The sequence below is a fragment of the Giraffa tippelskirchi genome, chromosome 6 (genome assembly GCF_054371585.1).
Source record: "Giraffa tippelskirchi isolate mGirTip1 chromosome 6, T2T-mGirTip1v1.2.pri, whole genome shotgun sequence".
NCBI classification, from domain to species: Eukaryota; Metazoa; Chordata; class Mammalia; order Artiodactyla; family Giraffidae; genus Giraffa; species Giraffa tippelskirchi.
The window spans coordinates 63,034,000-63,055,128 of NC_137280.1; the positions used below are offsets into that span (position 1 = coordinate 63,034,000).

Sequence of the window (21,129 nt, forward strand, 5' to 3'; positions counted from 1 at the left end):
TCCCTGGGTTGGAAAGATCCCCTGAGAAGGAAATGGCAACCCACTCCAGTATTCTTGCCTGGGAAATCCCATGGACAGAGAAGCCTGGCCAGCTACGGTCCATGCAGTCACAAAAAAGTCAGACAAAACTTAGTGACTAAACAACAATAACAACAATAAACAAAGTCAAAATAAAGAGATTACATTATATTGAGCTTCCCCATAAGATATATTTTTATAAACAAGTCCTATTTTTAAATATTTTAAAAATGAATCAACTAGACTTGGCAAAGCTTCCTTCTACAGCCACAAACACTTATAATCTCAAATGCTCACAACTCCTTTCCATGAAGTTTCAAGTTTCAAGACTGTGTTGTAGGATGCAGGCTTTTGCATAGTTTTACATGGGTGAGAGCCAACTTTTAACAAGACTGGTTTCCCTCAACACTATCCCTACTGCCATCACTGTTACTACCATCCAGAAAATTCTCATTTCTCAAAGAAAGCACCCAAGTCTCAGGAGCTGGTTCTGCCAGCATCTCGGCATCTTTCCAGTGGGCCCATCTGTCTGCATTGCTCAATCAAGACCTAACAGCTCAGAACATATGGCTGGGACTTCTTGTCTTGGAGAGTTGAAGCTGACAAATACTTGAGAACACACAGTTGGTGTGGGACATATATTGGCTCAAAGAAACTTGGTCTATTTGCAGTCCTGAGGCTCATGGGAAAATTACCTGAAGTCTATGTAAGAGAAGAACCTTCCCATTTTCACAAGAGTAGATGGAAATGATGACATATTAGTATTATACTATTCCAGCTATACAAACGCAGAGGCTCAGAAAGTTTGTGGGACATATATTGGCTCAAAGAAACTTGGTCTATTTGCAGTCCTGAGGCTCATGGGAAAATTACCTGAAGTCTATGTAAGAGAAGAACCTTCCCATTTTCACAAGAGTAGATGGAAATGATGACATATTAGTATTATACTATTCCAGCTATACAAACGCAGAGGCTCAGAAAGTTTGAAGGACATACCCCAATTGAAATTGGGATAATGTGACAGAAATTGAACTAGCCCCAACCATGCTCTTCACATTTACTTAATCAGAATGTTTCATCTTCCAACTACTCCAGGTAAGTAAAATTTTTCTATATGTTGGAATATTAAGTGTTCTGTGAAAAGAAGGTGCTGCAAGAACAATCTGGACAAAAACACACCTGGACAAAATATATTTGAAAAACCCTGGGGGTGGAGCAAGGTAGGCAAATAGTTGATATCTCAACATGAAATTTAAACAATAGGACCTATTTTTATCAGGTTGTCAGGCTGTATACAACCACAGTCCTTTTGAGAACTAGTTATCCTTGAGAATAAATCAATTAGCAAGACAATCATTGTCCCTGTTTTCATGCAGCTTATGGTCTACTGTGAGATTATGGAATCAGTTAGGGCCCCAGAATGAAAGCAATAGCAACATCAAAGGGTTGATGGAGAAGTTTAATTATGAGTTTACTGAGTTATGAGCAAGGGTAAAGGGAGGGAATAGAGAAGCACCTTAGGGCTGTCAATGCTAGGGAGCCGATACATCCTCTAGGGTAGAAGAGGCAAGAGGAGGTCAGAGATGGAAAAAGCACTACAAAACAGAGAGGGAGTAGGTGTGGGAAATGAATTTTCCTGTTGTCAGAACTGCTGCCTATGGTGGCAGGACCCCACTGGTAATCAGAGAGTAAAGGAATGTGGGTGATATAACCTGTAAAGTTTAGCTTCCTCAAACACAGAGTATGGCTGACAAGAGTAGAGAATCTGTTTTTGTTTTTTTTGGAGGGCATGAGGAGGTGGAATGTTGAAAATAAAGAAAAACCAACTTACAGTATGTTCCTAAAGTCCAGTACTCATGAAGGAGACATAGTAAACTCTTGATTCATGTTTATTTAATGGAAAACAGTAACATGGAAATAAATGGGCTTGGGAGCCAAAGCATGATCTAGAATCGCATCCCTGTCATTTTGTAACTGTGAGATATTGGACAGTTTCCTTAAACTCTTTGTTTCAATTTCTGTAAGATGGAAATAATAATGCCTTCTTCACCATGTCTTCATAAAAAATAAAATAAAGTATTTTTAAAACATTTGGTGTGTAGGAAACTTTGAAATAGTATTGTGTTCTTTCCTTCCTTCTTCTATACCATTGCATCCTTATTACTGTAATAATTCCAGGAATTTATAGCCCCACAAGCATACAATTCAATGTTGGACATAATTGGCAAATATTTTAACAGACTTAAAAGTGTTGAAAACAATCCCTCAAAACAATAGCGAAACTAAAATAATGCTGGTCTTAAGAGATAAGAAAACCAACCTAAAGATTACAGTCATCTAAAATTCCACTCCTTAAAATAGCTTTTTGATTTTTACATCAGAGCATTTTGGACAATCATTTAAAAATGTTGTAAAAGTTACCATCCCTAGGGTGATGAATGTGCTTCTAATCTCTCCCTACCCTGCTTTTCTCCTGCAGAGTTATTTGTCTAAAACCAGAATTGATTATACCACATTTCTCTCTTAAACATAGCTCCCATGTGTATATAGTACAAAGTTTAAACTCCTTGGTGAGGCATCCAAAGATTTTCCCAATCAACCTCCAAAATATATCTCTAATCCAATCTCCCAGCACTCCAAATGCTATAGATCAGCTTCTCTGAATAACTCATGCTTTGTAATACATTTTCATATCTGTGTTCCTTATTGTTTTCTCTGTCCTTATGGCACTTCTTGGCAGGTGAAATCCTGTTAATCCTTCAAATCTTAGCCTCAGTGTTGCTTCTTTGGAAAATAGGTCATTCCTTCTCCTTTGTTCCCCTAGTGCTTTTGTTATAAAGCTTAATGCTTCCTGTGTTATAATTAGTTGTATGTCTATCTCTCTAGGCAATTCAATGTACAGAGCCTATAAGTACCAAGTATAGTGAACAGCTTTTAACTGTAGAAATACAGTTAAAGGAGGAATTCATTAAGGTGGGCTTCCTGAGGAAGGTCGATGTGAAGTGAATGTTAGATTTGTAAGGTAGGGAGAATATGTACTTTAATAAAGGAGAATTGAACTTAGTTGGCACACCAAGGCCAGTGCTTTGAGAATGACAGAGAGCAAAGATGTTTTCATGGAAGAGCAAGTGAATAGGGTACAACTGAGGGAGAGGCAGAAGTTAATGGAAGGAAGAATGACTGATCCTCAGTCCTTCCCCTTCCCCATGCAGTCTTCCCTGGCCACTTCTGCCCTAGGCACTGGCCCTACTTTGGCCCAGTTCTATAGCTCAATCTTCAGCATTTGTTTGGCCTATCTAGACTGATTGTTAAGAACTTTGCCTTTCCTCCCCACTAAATTATAGACATCTTGTATCCTGAAGCCACATCTCATTATCTTCAACTTGTGTGTACACGTCAGTGAGTTGTTGCATGAAGTGATGAAAGACCTTAATTTCCTAATCCATGGGTTGGACAGTAGAGAGGCTCTGCCCACAGGTCTTCCTTTTCTTCCTCCTCTCCCACACACACACACACACACAAAAGTTAAAAAAAAAAACATTTTATTTTATATTCATCAAGTGCCTGTTGTATGCCAGTCCCCTTTGAGGTACTAGGGCTATAACAGAGATTAAGAAAGACAAAGTTCTTGACTTGATAAAGTTTATCCTGCCCTGAAGGAGACACAACAATGAGTAAACAGGTATAAAATTGCATGTTTCAAGACTTAATAAGTGCTGTGAAGAAAAGTTAAGTTGGATAATGATGGGGTAACAATGTGGGGATAGAATGGGAGCTATGATCTGAGATGCACATACTATGAGAAATGAAGTTACATTAAGATGGTGCAGTTAAAATATGCCCAAACTTTCTCAATCAATTTTTGAACCTGTTTATAAGCACACTTAACAAGTCCTTCTAAGGAGCATAAGTAATGGAACATACATTTTCAGATTCACGGAGCATAATTTTTTCTTCATAGTCCTGCAGTATCCATTACCAATTATTTCATGAGTTTCTGGACTTTTTCTTTCATAGTTTATTAAATTACCCACTGACATCTGAAATGAGACTTGATTAGTGTTAACTTCCACCTTATTTTCTCCATAGACACATTGAGAATTAAAATTTTCTTTGCTCACTCATATCTGTTCTTCCTTCCTCTATAAAATCTCGGTGTAATATTTTTGGCTATCTACAAATTTGCTGAATGTCGTTGAGAAGCAGGAGAATGGGAACTGTCACATATTAGCTCCAGGATATAAGGACTTTGCATTCCTCTCAGATTATTCAAAAAACATCTGTTGAATATCTTTTATGGGTCAACTACTATTTCACTTAATACATTAGTGAACAAACACTCAAATTTCCCTTCTCTCATGGAGCTTACATTCTTCAGACATATATAAATTGTAAGGTATGCATAAAACGTGATGAATGCCATGAAAAAAAAATATTGAGCCATGTGTAAAGGAATTGGCTGGAGTTGCTTGTGCTAAAAGCACTTTAGCACTTTACACTTGTCACAGAAAAGACTGTGCAATGAGAGCTGCCTTGTATATTCAAGAGATGCTTGATGTGTTGTTGAAGGGGTACCTGAAGTAAAAGAAAGAGTCGTAAAATATAAGGAAAGACAGACAACAGGAACTAGATCCTAAGGGGCCATCAAGGCCATTGTAAGGTCATTGCCTTCTATTCATAGCAGCTAAATTCCTCACAGAACACAGACAATCTTTATCAACTTGCTTTCAATTCTAGTTTGAAAATTCTAAAGTAAACAGGGCTAATGAGCTCCATGATTGAAGTTATTTTCCACTTTGGATCGGACAATGTATTTTTACTGTACATTCATTTACTTAATTCCCCCAAATCCTTAGGTTAAGAATTCCAGTTTTCAAATGAGGAAGCTGAGCTCTGGAGATGTAAAGTGACTGCTGCCTTGATATCCTGCTGAGGTGTGGAGAATCAATATGCAACTCATATCCAGGAACATTTTATTGGAACAATGTCTATCACTCTCACTGTTACCTTTTTATAACCAGTTACATTCTTCTGTTCCTGGGACTACCTCATCTGCCACTGAACTGATGGCCTTCTGTTCACTATCTGGTCAATCTGACTAGGTCATCCCTGTTTCAACGAGTTTCTAACCATCGGTGTGGCCTGCAGGACAGTGAATGGGTGTGCTTCTGTGTTCCTCCCCACGTTTGGCCCACAGCCCCATCTTTCCTGTTGGGCTGGTCACATTCACTTTGTTCACCCTTGCTCCTGCTGCACATGCTGTTCCCTCTGCATGGAAAAAATTCTTCTCTTATTCCTCTAATTATTCCTATTTTTCATATCTGAGCTCAATACTGTCCTCATGTTACCTATTTTTTTTTTTTAACATACCTGGGATCTCAAAAACATTTGTTCAATGAAAGAGGCTCTGGAGTTTCAATAAAAATTTGTTAAATGAATGGATACATAGCTGAGTGAACATCTGAAGCTAAAGCACACATTATTTCCACAACACCCACTATACTCACATAGCAAGTATTTTATGCAAGTCTGTGATTAGTATGGAAGAGTTAAGTTGGAAGGAACCTTTGCTCAACAACAAGGACAGAGCTGTGCACAGTTAAGCAGTTAATACATCATTTATTTTTATGACAAATATGTGATTTTAGGTACTCAACATATATTTGCTGATTTTTTTTTCCATAAAGGTAAAGTTGCAATTCTGTTGTCTTCCACATAAAAACCTGCATTTGTGTAGGCAATTTGCAGCTTGCATTGTATTTTCACTTATTCTAGATCATTGAAATCTTATAAGGACCCTATGATGTGGTTGTTAATACAACATATCCCTGACTGTCATTGGTTTAACTAAGCATTTTATCACTGCACCAGTGACTCAGACAAAACTCAAAAAGTCACTTGTAATTTTGTTGAGGTAAGATCTTGAAAGTCATGCTTAAGCCATTTAACTAGTCAGTAAGCCTGACTAACCATTTAAGATACTCAAACCATTATAGCTTTGTTTTCTTTGCAAAAAGAAATTTAAGCAAAATGCTGTTGTGTACATGAAGAGAAAGTGGAAACATCTAAGAAAGCAGTGGTTCTTGGCTGGGATCAAGTGACAGGGTATATTGACACTGCCTAAAGTGATGATTAAAAAACAGTTTTTTCTGTCTTTTCACCATCTTAGAATAGTGTCAATGTCAAAAGAATATAATCAATGCAAAAAAAAAAAAAAAGAAAGAAAAACCTGTCAGTTATACTAAATTTTGTGAGCAAGATGTAAACCTCTTAGTATTTCTTTTTCTTTTTCATCAAATTCTATTACATATCCCACCAATTCTACACCTCATACTTGAGTCCATCTCTGACTGGGCTTCTGCTCAGCCCAGATATCTTTGTCCTGGTTCTTTGTCTTTCCATTTTTCTGGGCTTGGAATTCAAAATCCAGAATATGAGATTGTAAGGCTATCAAGCACTTAGTTACTTGGAAAGCAAGAGAAGTTAAGATACTTTATGAGCTCATCCCGAAATTTCCTTTAATGGGGGGAAGAGGGATAAGCTGGGTTGTTCTCATAATGATTTTGTCCCATTGTCTATGAATTGTGATGTATAGAAAAGTGAATCTTTTCTTGGTGAATACTAAGTATTTACAAAGAATAGTCCCCAGTGTACAATAAAAGAAACCAATGCTTGGAAAAAATGCGTAAATATGACACTGTTTTCCTTTAATGTTAATTATAACTTTGTTATATCATCATAAAAAGGTAGAAAATAAATCACCTTGACTCATTTACATAAAATACAAGTTATTTTATACTTGCTTTGGACCTTGAAGTTGCTCAGGACCCAGACACTGCTTCTATATGTTTTTCCCATTTTGCACACAATCTCTCTTAAGGTACCCAAGCCCATGCTGGTTTTTATGTTTGCTGCTACTAGATCAATAATTTCAATTCCTCATGGATGTTCCACCTCTATGACTCAAAAGGAACAATGATACATGTTCATGATTCAAAGCCAGGAGAAATGGCTTTTGTAAAGCTGGAGTTTGAATATAGTCTTAAGCACTTGCCAGAACAGCCTGGTACATTATTTCATGAGCTCTTAGACAAAAGAAAATTGTGAGGCTAGTTATTTTGATCTTTGGGCTTTTTTCTGCCTTTCCTTTTATCACCTACTTGTGTATCTAATTATTTTATCTCTCTCTTTCCTTGATTAAACTTAAATTTCAGCCATTTACAGAGCATAGCCTGTCTTACTGTGTCCCAAACTATGCCATTTGTTGTGAGACTTGTCTCTTTCACTCAAGGTTCTTCCACACTCTTCTCACATAGGTCTGGGAAGACAGCACTGAGTGTGGATTTTGGAGTCAGGTAGCCCAGAGTTTGATATCCAGCTCTATTGTGTGCTGTTTTTGAGGAATAAACCTAAGTCTATGTTCATCAGGTAATAGATGTTCAAATTCATCATGTAATAAATGTCTGGTTTATCTTGCTTACCCCTCAAGATCATCTGATCCTTATTACTTCAAAGTTATTTCATATGCTGATCTGTACCCCATGTTAATTTATTCACATCACTTAACACCATCAACATTTTAACTGAACATCTCCAGGAAGCCGCAACACAGAGAACTCCAGAGATCTCCAACAGACCATTCTACAACTACGATGGAAATATTCTCTATCTGCCCAGTTCAGTGGAATAGCCACTGACTATGTGAGAATGTTGAGAAATTGACATGTGGCTAATACAATTGAGAAACTGAAGTTTTACTTTTATTATGATATTAACTATTTAAAATTTAAATCTAAATAATTACGTTGGCTAGGGCTACTGAACAGGATAGCACAGTCTTAAATACAATTTCAGATATTATGAAAGGTCCATGAGATAAATATTTATTTGAACGGACAGCTTTCTAGCACGCTTCAACTGCTGGAAATCATATCCACTCTGTCTATTCCTCAGCTGCATGACCAAAAACTCCAAAGTTGTGTATGTTTAGGTATACGTAAGGTTATTATTATTGCTATCGAATTTTTAAATATATCTTTATTATTTTCCAGTTATCTGGATAGTTCTTTATTTTCTTTTGTTCAAGAAATATGCCAAATAAATACAGGAGAGAAGCCAGTTTGGAGTTATCATTAATTTCATTTAGCATTTGTCTCCTCAGCCCTGACTATTGCTTCTTTTGCCGTATAAATGCATTTTCATTCCTTTAATTCTCTTGGGGTAGGTTTAATTCACTATTGATGGTCTGATCTCAGCCATTTATTAAGTCAGAATGCTGCAGTTTAGAAATTTTCCCTAGTGGAACATTTGCTTTGAATAAGGCATGTATCTCCTATATTTCTTCTACTTGGATGGGGCATCATTTAATATACTACTGTTTAGACTTTACACAGAGATGTTCAAATAAACACTGAAATAAAATAAGTTAATTTTTATTTAACTTTGTGTATGCACATTTTATCCGGGTCACACATGATATGCCTTATGATAGTGAGCTCTTCATCACTGAAATTATTTAAGCAAAAGTATGAGCTCAAGTTTTAGATAGTCTAAAAGTAAGGATTTTAATTCTAAGTTCTTGGCACTTAAATGAGTTTGATGTTGTAATAACAATATCTGGAAGCTTCTGTTAATAAACTTTGTTCAGTAGAGCCTCTCCTACTGTGATGTTTCTGATTTCACTCCTAATTTCTTTCTTTCTCTATATCTCTGCTACATTTTCCTGGATTTCTTTCAAGAAGCCACCTCCCTCTGTCAATAGCATAAATGGTTGGTCCCCTGGAGTCCTCTCCTTAGCCTTCTTTCCATATTGATCTCTATATTTTCTTCATGAGATTGCATCTACCATCATAGGTCTACCTGCAACACAACACAGGTGTGCTCCTAAGCCAAGCACCCGATGAAGCTACCTCCTCCTGGATGTCCCACAAGGGACACACATTAAAAATTCAGTTCATCGTCTTCAAACTACCCAAAATATATATTTCTCCCACATTTTCTACTTTGGTGACTGCTATTACCATGTTACCAGCTACCTGGACTCTGAGTCTGGGAATCATTCTTGGCTTTTCTTCATCTTATCTTCCTTCCAACTGGATGGTCACCAAATTCTGTCCCTTCTACCACCACTCTTTAATTTTTCACTTGGCAAACATTTATTCTGTGCATGCTATGAGCCATGTAATTTTCTAGATGCTGTGAGTGAAGAGGTGAACTAGACAAGTCCAATCCCTGCCCAAATGAAGCTTATAGCACATTAGGGAGAGATACAATGAAAATTAAACAGAAAATCACATAAATAAAGTAATTTGTAATCCACATGGGCTAGAATTGACCCAGCCTCTCATGAATCCTTGCTCCCAGAAAACTTGTCAAAAATGGCCCTGAATTCTTTTTTGCACATAAAAAGAATACAGACCACCAATACTTTGGAATTCTTTTCAAATAGATGGCTGCTTGTCTATACAAATTGCCTGGAGCCTGCTTCATTTGTGCACTGAAGAGCCTCTTTCTTTAAGACTCATTTTACTTGTAGAATTCATTCAGCCTAACCTCCAACTCCATACCAGTTTCACTTTTACAAAAGTATGCCATGATTTTGAGCTATCAAGCACTCACTGGACAAGCTCACACCCTCACAAGGCAGCCTACTGTATTTTCTAATAACTTTGCATGTTGGAAAATTCTCCCTGAAACTCCTATCACTGCTGTTGTTCTGGAGTTAATTACACCTCTAATATTTCTTCTTGTGACTGCATCTCAGATACTAGAAGATAATTAACTGAAGAGTTTATTCTCCAAACCAACTCTTCTCAACTCTTTCACATGATCATCATGTAAATGATACAATCCTCAGATCTTACACTGGCCAAATCCTAAAGGCACTCTAATTTGTACATTCCCATATTAAAATGTGTTATCCAGAACTGAACACAAAGTTTCAGATGTGATATGAGTAGTTGTGATCATGATATTGATTATAATAAAATCATAAATATTACTGCATGTTTCCTATGAGCCACACTTAGAAGTAACTGAATTATCCTATTTGAAACTCACTATAACTTTATAGGGGGTTTCCCAGGTAACTCAATGGGTAAAGAATCTGCCTGCAATGTGGGAGATACAGAAGATGTGGATTCAATCCTTCAGGTGGGAAGATCCCCTGGAGGAGGGCATGACAACCCACTCCAGTATTCTTGCTTGGAGAATCCCATGGACGGAGGAGTCTGGTGGGCTACAGTCCATACGGTCCAAGTGACTTTTCTTCACCTCTCAATGCCTCTGTAATTTGTATTATATCTTAATCTATAGTCTTGTTGTTGTTCAGTTGCTAAGTTTTGTCTGACTCTGTGACCCCATGGACTGTGGCATGCCTGGCACCTCTGTCCATGGGAATTTCCAGACAAGAAATATTGGAGTGGGTTGCCATTTTCTACCCCAAGGGATCTTCCTGGATCAGGGATTGAAAATGTGTCTGTGTCTCCTGCATTGGCAGGTGGATTCTTTACCACTACATACCACCAGGTAAGCCCGATCTATAATCTTAGAGTAATGCTAATACTACCTCATAGAGTTGTCTTGAAGACAAAACAAGATAATACCCATCAAATACTATATAACTAGGATAGGAGTTTTAAAATGTGAACTTTCATTATGATTGCCATTATTGTGCCATGTAATACTCAATAATCACTAACAAATGATTTATGACTGAGACACTAAATCCTAAGAAACCAGAGAATTGTAGCTAATGACAATTTCCACAGAAGCTCAAAGGTTTCTTTACTCTTAGAATACAATAGGATAGGCTATGTGGCAGAAACAGTTCTTAATTTTTAATGTCTTAAAACAACAGTAACAAAATGTTTATTTCTCATGTATTTTATATTTCCAGAAAGGCTTTTCACTGGGGCTTTCCTCTGTGTGTGTGTGTGTATATATATATACTCAAGGTCCCAGAAGGATGGACGCATCACTATCTTGTAGCTTGTAGTCACCCATCTGGAACATGTTGCCATGTTGATGGCTGCACTGGGGAATGAGAACCCTGATGGTCATGCATGAGCTCTCCACAGCTCCAGCCCATAGTGATTCACTTTTCATTGCCTGAAACTAGTCACCTGGTTCCATTAAACTGCATGGGAAGCTGAGAAGTAAGTCTTCCCTGAGCCCAGTAAGGGAGGAAAACTAGATATGAGTAAAAATTATCAAAGTTAGGATGACCATATGAAACTGTTTGCCGTGGACAGTCTCAGTCTACACCTATTGTCTTGGTTTGAATCAATCATAATCTATAGTTACCCTGAGTCATGTCAGCTCCATCTTCCTACCTACATCATTAAGTCTTTTTGTGAGAGAGGCCTTCCCTCCACACCCCAATACAAGCAGACTCCCACTCTTTCTCTATCATATCACCTTATTTCATTTGCATAACAGCCCATATCACAACTTCTTTGTTTGTTTAGCTATTGTCTGTGTATCTCCACTAAAATGTCAGCTCTATGAGAACAGGATCCTTTTCTGTCTTGTTCAAAGCTGTCTTCCCTGTTTCTCACTCAGCATATGTGTATTGAGTGCAAGAAAGAATGTTTTGTTTTCCTCAGTGCCACATCAATAATTGGAAAATAAACAGTAAGGCTACTCTTACCCAAAAGGAAAACTAAAAATATCTGGTAATAGCAAGTACTGATGAGGAGATGGAGAAATGGAAATTGTCATCCATTGCTGTTGAGAATTTAATTTGGTAAAATGACTTTGGAAAATAGCTTTCTATTTCCTAGTAGAGATGATCATGATGTGCTCTTTCTACAATCCAACAACTCCATTCTAAAGTAGAGAACCCAGAATATGTGCACATATGCGACAGAACACATGCACAAGAATATTCTTAGTGGAAAAAATATTCATCTAAATGTTCAGCTACAACAGAATATATGAATAGATGTTCATGTCATAAAGTACTAAATATCAGTGAAATCGAAGGCACCACAGGTAAATATGAATGAAAATAAAACATACCACGTTGAGAGAAGATGAGATGTTCCAATCACTCTCTAGACCTAGATCTCTCTAGGCAGCACAAGGACTAAAAGGAAAGACAAAGCCCCAGAAGATTCCTTTCGAAAAGCTACCTATAAAATTTCCTTCTTTGAGAATTACATGCATTGGGAATAGCTATTTAGGGATAGCTTATGCATTTAAGCTATTAAGGATGTAAGGATTAAATCCTGCAATGCAGATACAATTTCATTTAATTGCATATTCATGTTATATTCATTAATAGAAAAAAAAATAACAATTTCCAGAAAAATACCAGAGAACTGGCCCACTAACGAAACTGAGGAGGATCTTGGGCACATTTGTGTTAATCACTGGCTCTTAGCCAGGAGTCACCATGAAGAAGCAGACACTCCAACTGCTGCTCTAGAACCTATACTTCACCCTTACAGGGACTGATGATGCTACCAGAACTGGTAACTCCAAAGTCTCATCTTGCCTAAAGGATCTTCACCTAGTACATGCCCTCACAGAGCTGGTGTCTGAACATGATGTTCACTGATAGTCTACAGACAGTCCCAAAGTCTCCAAGTTCATGTTGCTGGCAGATATATTTTGGAAGGAGCAGCAGCATCACCACTTCACTCTGCCCTCCAAGTCTTTCACACATCCATTTGTTGGTCTGAAGACAGAACATATCCAAACACCTAGCTCCAAAAGAATTTAGGAAATACAGGTTTTGGCTTTCTGGCATCTACTATATAGAGGGACACACCAGAAAGACTAGAATTAATGGTGGACACCAAGCTACCATACACACTGTAAGAAATCTTCTTAAGATCTAAGGCCAAAGAGATAATAGGTAGTGAGGCAAAAGGGAGATGATTTTGCTTCCTAAAAGCAATTTTGCATGCCTTGACTAGAAAACTTCTGATCTCTGTTTCAACTCTGATAGTCTTTGATTTGTCAGTCCTGCAGCGATTTAAAAAAAGAAAAAAACTACACTGGCATTATAGTAATCACTCTATATCATTTCAATTTGGGGGATAATGCTTTTTGCTTTCTTGGTAGGTCTCTATAGATGTCCTTCCCTTTTGGTTCAGATAGTAAAAATCTGCCTGCAATGCAGGAGACCAGGGTTTGATCTCTGGGTTGGAAGGATCCCCTGGAGAAGGGAATGGCAACCCTCTCCAGTATTCTTTCCTGGAGAATCCCATGGACAGAGGAGCCAGGGAGGCTGTGGTCCATGGGATCGCAAAGAATTGGACACAACTGAGCAACTAACACTTCCACTTTAATAGATGTTGGAATCCCAATTTAATAAGATTGTATTCTAGCCTCCACATGTCTAAAGTAAGACATTTTTACCCTAATTTTTTTTTCTGCCTTGGAAATTCTCATCTACTCCATATGCTCAAGATGGAGGACTGTTCACAGAGTCAGACAGAAAAAAGAGGCCAAAGTCAAATAGGCAAATTGTAAAATGAATCAGGAAATAAAGAGCATAAACATAGAGAAGGACTGGAAAATTTGGTATTATTTCAGCAAATTTATCTAAGTTCTCAAGATTAATTTTACTGGGATAGCTGTCCTGAAGTGTGAAATGGATTAACCTGGTTTGAGGCAACAATGCCTGAAACACAAGATCAAAGCAGAACTATTCTCAAAATGATCCTTTTAAAATTTCCATGTGAGGAAAGATCCTAGAAGTAAAGCAGTGGGTGACAAAAAAAAAAAAAAAAAATCAGTGAGGTTCAAATGAAGATTCTAGTCTTCAAATGTCAGCCAAATGTATCTGATTTAGTAGATCTGTAGAGGGACCTCAGAATATATATTTTAGTAAGGACCTTACTTTATCCTAGTACAGGTGTTCCTTTATCCACCTTTGGAGAAATGTGGTTCTAGAGTTGTAAGCGTGGTGGCCACTTTTCCCAGGTGGCAAAAAGAATTTTTATAGAGACTGGGGACTAGGAAGGATGCATTAGTAGTCTTGTCAGCAAAAATCATGGACTAGGTCTCAAAGAGTGGTCCAGAAGATGTGCTCTTTAAAATGCACACCTCTCCCTCAGAGACACTGAGTCAGAATTTCTGAAGTGAGGCTGTTATTCAAGCCAATCAGAATTCATGGTAGAATTCGAAAATGACTGCCACAGATAATGTAGAAGACAATGCAACATTATTTTCTAAAAAGTCTGACTTCATTGTGGGAGACTCATGGACATTGATACACTTTATAATGCAATATCTAGCACTGACTACATACTAATTTAATACTAAGTAAACTGATAACCACTGAATAAAATATCAGTCTTTCTTTCCATTTCTATATATAAGTGAAAGTTGCTCAGTCGTGTCTGACTCTTTGTGACTCCATGGATACCATCCATGGAATTCTCCAGGCCAGAATACTGGAGTGGGTAGCCATTTCCTTTGGCTGGGGATCTTCCCAACCTAGGGATCAAACTCAGGTCTCCAACATTGCAGGCGGATTCTTTACCAGCTGAGCTACCAGGGAAACTGCATTGATTTTACTGTTCATATATATATATATATATATATATATATATATATATATATATATATATAAAACTCATATATGAACAATAAACATGTATTTGTTCATATATACATTAATGTGTATATATATGAAACTGTATGTATATAGCTTTTCATAAATATACACATTAATTTATGTATGAACATATGCATGTTTATTGCTCATATATGAGTTATATATATATATATAAACAATAAAACCAAGGTAGAAGTAGCCATCTAAAACAGTGTTTTACCTGGTCAGTAATCTCAAATCTAATTGCTGAAGAATTACCTAGAAGATATAGTGAGTTAATCCTTGCAGAGTTGAATGCTGGGAGAAATTCTTGCCAAATTATTATAATGATGAAAATTTGAAGTGATAGTCTATTCCCACAGTCTTTACAAATAAATCTATTACTATACTATGTAGTGATCTTATGAAGATATCCAATGGAGAAGATTGTCATCACTGGGGAAAAATTTCGTGCCCCAAAACAAAATACATCATCCTTTGCTTATTTGTATACCACAGAAAAAGCCTGTTACAATCAACACTTGTGGCTCCAGCTTTAAAACAAATTGAAAGGGAATACAATCGTGTTTCAACATTGTGTTGTTTACTGTGTCTATTAAAAACTCCAGATGAAATTCTGAACTTTTATTCTAGTCTTTTTGTTAAGATTATTTTGTTCTCCATCAAAACCATAAGTGTGTTGCAAAATTCATCTGCCTTTACTGATCCTAAATGTAACTACATTAATTCAAGCTGATAGCTACATGTGAATATAAAGCTGATGTCATTTATGAACAAGCACCTTAGCATACTGTTTTAACAACTTATTCTTCTCAGCTTGACAAATATAAACATTTATATTCCAAAGTAATTTACATTTAAAATCCCATGCCAACAGCTGATAAGAGAAGATAGAATATTGAATTTCAGCACATAAATAAGCTTTTCCAAAACAACAAAGAGAATTCTAGTAATGGCCTTCATTTAGCCAGCGTATTTCACCCTTTGAGAATTCTAACTAGCACACTTCACAAAAACATATTGGAGAAGTTTGTACACTTTATAAACAAAAAGATGATGAATGTGCACTACATTTACACTAATTTTGTATGACAGGTTATTTGAACTGAGAATTCGAATTGGCTTATGTTCCACTGTCTCGTTTTTAGGAACTTACACATGGAGATATAACTTCAGAGCTATTTATATTAGAGCTTGGGAGGAATAAAGAAGTTTGAATTTACAACCAAGAGAATAAAAATATATGTGTCTATAGTTATAGGACCATACCTAGAATATGGGCTTTGTGTAAATCGTCAAAAAACCTTGTGCAAATGTAGAAAACTATTAATGTCCCACTTTTTAAAAAGTGATTTGAGCATTTGGATCTCAGTGAGTAGAGGGCACGTTGTTGGCAGAATTCTTGATCAAATCAACTACCAGAATAATGAAATCTATATAGTAATAGAATTGTATTACTAGAGAATTTAATAAATGGCAACTAGTTTTTTTAAAAAAAAAACATTTTTGGACTGGCAGTGAAGGCTTGTGTAAAGTGCTAAGGTTTTGAAGTGAATCAACACTGGCTTCCAGTCAGGTTTTGCCACTAATGTTAGTGATTATAAGCTATATGTTGTGTGCCAATGAACTGGTGTGACCTTAGGGAAATGTTTTATATCTTTAAGCAATTGTTTTTTAATCTATGAAATATAAATGATAATAGTAAAAGTAATAACAAAATCTGTTTCAGAGGGGTGTGTTATAGTAATAATCAAATAAAATAATGAATATACTCATGATGCTTAGAACAATGTTTGGCAAAGAGTAAAATTTCAACAAAAAGGAGCCAAAAATATAACCAACTCTTTTCTAAGCCTAACCTAAGACCTATTCCTCTTAACTGACTCATTTGAAAAGACTCTGATGCTGGGAAAGATTGAAGGCGGGAGGGGAAGGGTACGACAGAGGATGAGGTGGTTGGGTGGCATCACCGACTCAATGCACATGAGTTCGAGCAAGCTCGGGAGTTGGTGATGGACAGGGAGGCCTGGCGTGCTGCAGTCCATGGGGTCGCCAAAGAGTCAAACACCACTGAGCGACTGAACTGAACTGAAATGTACAGAAATTACTTCAAAACACAATAGTAACAATCGGATGTAAAAGAGATTAGTGAAAGAATAAAATCTTTAAAATGCCCATTAAATTGGCAAAAGCAAAAATGTCCGACTCTAACAAGTGTTGACAATAGTGGGGAGTAACATAAGCACACACACACACACATAGAGACACACACACTCTTGGTGGAAGTGTAATCGGCAAAACCACTTTGGAAAACAATTTGATATTATCTCAAAAAGTAAAATATGTACATATCCTTAGAATAAGTAATTTCAGTTCTAAACATATAGTCTAGAGTTCCTTTTATATATGTATACTGGGGGCATGTATAAGAGTGTTCATTGTAGCCATGTTCATTAAAAAAAAAACAAACTAGAAACAAACCAAATATCCATCAAAAATAGAACAAACCATAAATTATGAAAAATTCATAATACAGAACATTATAAAAGGGTAAATTTACATTTTTAATATTTTGATTTTCTTATCTTGCTCTATAGATTGTTGGGTGTTCTTCTGGCTGGCTGAGTACTGGGAGATGAATTTGATCCCCTTGAAACCTAGGGTGATTTTGCTAAAGTCGATCTAGAATAGTTTTCATTTTAGAGATGGTTCAGCAGCAGAATACATATTCTTCTCAGGCTCAAACATGATATTCATCAAGACATACCACATTTTGGACCACAAAACATTTTAAACAATTAGAAAAAATTGAATCAATAGTTAATAACATTCCAAAACAGAAAGCACCATATTCATAGTTTCACTGGCAAATTCTATCAAATCTTTAAGGAAGAAATTGTACCAATTCACAATGATCTTTTCAAGAGAATAAAAAGGGACATTTACCAACTCATCTATGAGGCCTGTGTTATCCTAATACTAAAGTTAGTAAAAATATAAAAAGTAAGAAAAACTATAGACGATATATTTCCTGAATGCAGGCATGCGTGCTAAGACATTTCAATCGTGTCTGACTCTTTGCAACTGTATGGACCATAGCTTACCAGGCTCCTCTGTCCATGAGATTCTCCAGGCAAGAATGTGTATGTGTGTTTCCTCAGTTGTGTCCGACTCTTTGTGACCCCATGGACTGTAGCCCACCAGGCTCCTCTGTCCATGTAATTTTCCAGGCAAGAATACTGGAATGTGTTGCCATTTCCTCCTTCAGGGGATCTTCCTGACTCAGGCATCAGAACTGTGACTCTTGCATCTCCTGCATTGGCAGGCAGATTCTTTACCACTCCTCCACCTGAGAAGCCACCAGGTGAGAATACTGGAGTAGATTACCATGCCCTCCTCCAGGGGATCTTCCTGACCAAGGGATCAGAACCAGTGGCTCCTGCATTGCAGGCAGATTCTTTAACACTGAGCCACTGGGAAAGTCCCATTTCATGAATACAAATGCAAAAATCCTAAACAAAATATTAGCAGGTCATACCGTTTGTAAAAAGAATCATACATCATGGGGTTTATTCCAGGTATTCAAGACTGATTCAGCATTTGAAAATCAGTTGTTGTAATCCATCACATCCACAGGCTGTAGAAGAAAATCCAAGTGATCATATGAATAGATGCAGGAAAATCATTTGAAAAAATCTAACACCCATTAATAATAATAAGTCTCAGAAAACTAGGAATAAGGGGAACTTCCTCAGTTTGATTTTTTTTAAAAATATCTACAAAAAGTCTACAGATAACATGATACTTAAGAGTGAGAAAATAGATGTCTTCCCTGTAAGATCAGAATTAAGGTAAGAATGTCCCCTCTTACTACTCCTAACATTGTATTAAAGGTCCTACTAATGAAATGAGAAAAAGAAAGGAAATAAAAGGTATACAGATTGAAAAGGAAGAAATGAAACTGTCTTTGGTTGCAAATATCATGATCATCTATGTAGAATATATGAAAGAACTGACAAAACAGCTCATGGAACATATAAGTGATTATAGTAAGATTACAGGTTACAAGGTTAATTCAGAAGAGTCAGCTATTTTTCTATATACTATAAGCAATGCACAATTGAAATTTGGGATTAAAAGAACAGCATTTATATTAGCACCCCAAAATGAAGTGTCTGGGTAAAAATCTGACAAAGTATGTATAAGATATACGCGAAAAAAACTGAAAAATTCTATTGAAAAATACCAAAGAATATTTAAATAAATCGAGAGTCATCCTGTTTGCAGATAGGAAGACTCATTATCACTAAGATTTAATTATTCCCAACTTGAATCAATGCAATCCCAGTCAAAATTATAGCAAATTAATTTGGGGGTGTTGACAAAATAATTCTAAAGTTTGTATGGGAAGAAAAAGACCCTCAACAACACAATACTGAAGTAGAAAAATAATGCTGGAGGACTGACACTACTCCAGATTTTCCATAAAGTTACAAGAATCAAAACTGCGTGGTATTGATGAAAGAATAGACAAGCAGATCAACAGAACAGAACAGAAAGTCTTGAAATAGACCTACTCATAGTGTCGGACTCGACTGAGTGACTTTCACTCACTCACTTATAGTCAACTGATCTCTGACAAAAGAGCAAAAGCAATTCAATGGAGAAACAATAATCCTTTTAACAAATAGTGCTGGAATGACTGGACATCCACTGCAAAATGAAAAAAAAAAATCTCAATGCTGATCTTACAACTTTCACAAAATTTAACTCAAAATGGATCATAAACCTAAATGTAAAATGCAGAAATATAAAACTTCTAGAAAACAGGAGAAAATCTAGACTGCCTTGGGTTTGGTGATGAGCTTTTATTATAATACAATATTAAGGTACAAGATTAGGCAGTGAGAACAAAAGCCAGAATTGCAAATCTAATTCTACTAACTCAGTGAGGAGCTCTGGAGCAGCAATTGCCTTTTGGAGACATCCTGTGTTGAGTCGAGACTGCTGCTGCTGCTGCTAAGTCACATCAGTCGTGTCTGACTCTGTGCGACCCCATAGACGGCAGCCTACCAGGCTCCACCATCCCTGGGATTCTCCAGGCAAGAACACTGGAGTGGGTTGCCATTTCCTTCTCCAATGCAGGAAAGTGAAAAGTGAAAGTGAAGTTGCTCAGTCGTGTCCGACTCCTAGCGACCCCATGGACTGCAGCCCACCAGGCTCCTCCATCCATGGGATTTTCCAGGCAGGAGTACTGGAGTGGGTTGCCTTTGCCTTCTCCGACAGCCAGGACCAAATGTGCTTGCCATGCTCCATATTTGGCTAGGAACTTCCAAGATAATAGTCAGTCCTTGACTTGAAAGCTGAGGCAGATTCTAAAGGCACTAACAGCTAGAGTCTGTCAAGTAACTGTATTCCTTGTAATGGAATGGCAAAGTCTTTCTTCAATGAAAATCCAAGCAGGGACCTTCATGGCTGCCCCAAGTATGTTGGAAATGTCAAGAACTGGCCATTAGAATGAATATTACACTTTAAAATGCCATTCAGATGTCCCAATTCAGAGCCTAGTTCTTTAATTCCTGATTTCTTTCACGTCCCAAACACATACCTGCCAGCCCATCAGGAAATCTTTGTCAATATATATTATTTGTCTTGGCAAATATCAGACTCTCTATCCTGAAGCTAATTATCAGAAGAACAATCTTTGGCTGGATACCCATGGCTAATCATCTCACCAGTATTGTTAGTATTATCCACACACTGTGTAGTCCTCTCTCTAATCACTGTTTAAACAAGTGCAATTTGGAACCAGCCTTGAGGAATATTCATTTCAATTTTATGTGAAAATAGAGATTTTTCATGCAACATATATATATTTTTTAATTTCATGCTCCCTTATCCAGAGATAGGCTTTGGTCTTTTTGATAACTACATTGCAATTTATGCTTTATCCTGTAATAATCTTAAAACATCAATTCATTATGTTTCTCTCATAGTTTCTATTCATGGAGCTTTTTATTGATCATAATTGTAGCAAAGATGTATTCAGATAGACCTTAATTTTTAAGCTCCCTCTTCTCTCTGCCTATATCATGTTCTTCTTTGAAAAGCTCTGTGCTTTTAAAAATACAATTAAAATTCTTTTTTTTTTTTCAAAAATGCAAAAGAACCACAACATACCAGTCATGCTAAAATTTTCTTCCATCATTTTAATCAAATATCATAACTGGGGTAGAGGAAAGGTGGGAAGAGATAACAATGGCTGTAGTCTAGGGAAGACAGAGAGTCTATACTTTTGTTAGTTTAGGTCAAGGGACTGTATTATGACTTCATAAACTATGCTTAAGGGCTTAGAAGTATTTGTCCAATGAGGTCCAACTGATTATTATTAAGGAATATTAAGAATAGAGAGGTCAAAATGACTGGGACAAAAATAAAACCCAAACCCATGGGTTTAGGGCAGAAGGACATTCCAAACAAGATTTCCATTCTTGTAATGTTCATGCTGAAACTATAAGATAAAAGATGCCACATGTACC

At 36.8% G+C, this 21,129-nt stretch overlaps 1 long non-coding RNA gene across 2 annotated transcripts in view; it reads right to left on the minus strand.

The window, feature by feature from the left end:
- The window catches only part of LOC145511222 (uncharacterized), a 257,499-nt gene that overhangs the window by 33,325 nt on the left and 203,045 nt on the right, over positions 1-21,129 (minus strand). For both annotated transcript variants that reach the window (XR_014057674.1, XR_014057675.1), the window contains exon 5: positions 18,129-18,227. This is a non-coding gene — a long non-coding RNA (uncharacterized LOC145511222). The remainder of the gene's footprint in view (positions 1-18,128; positions 18,228-21,129) is intronic.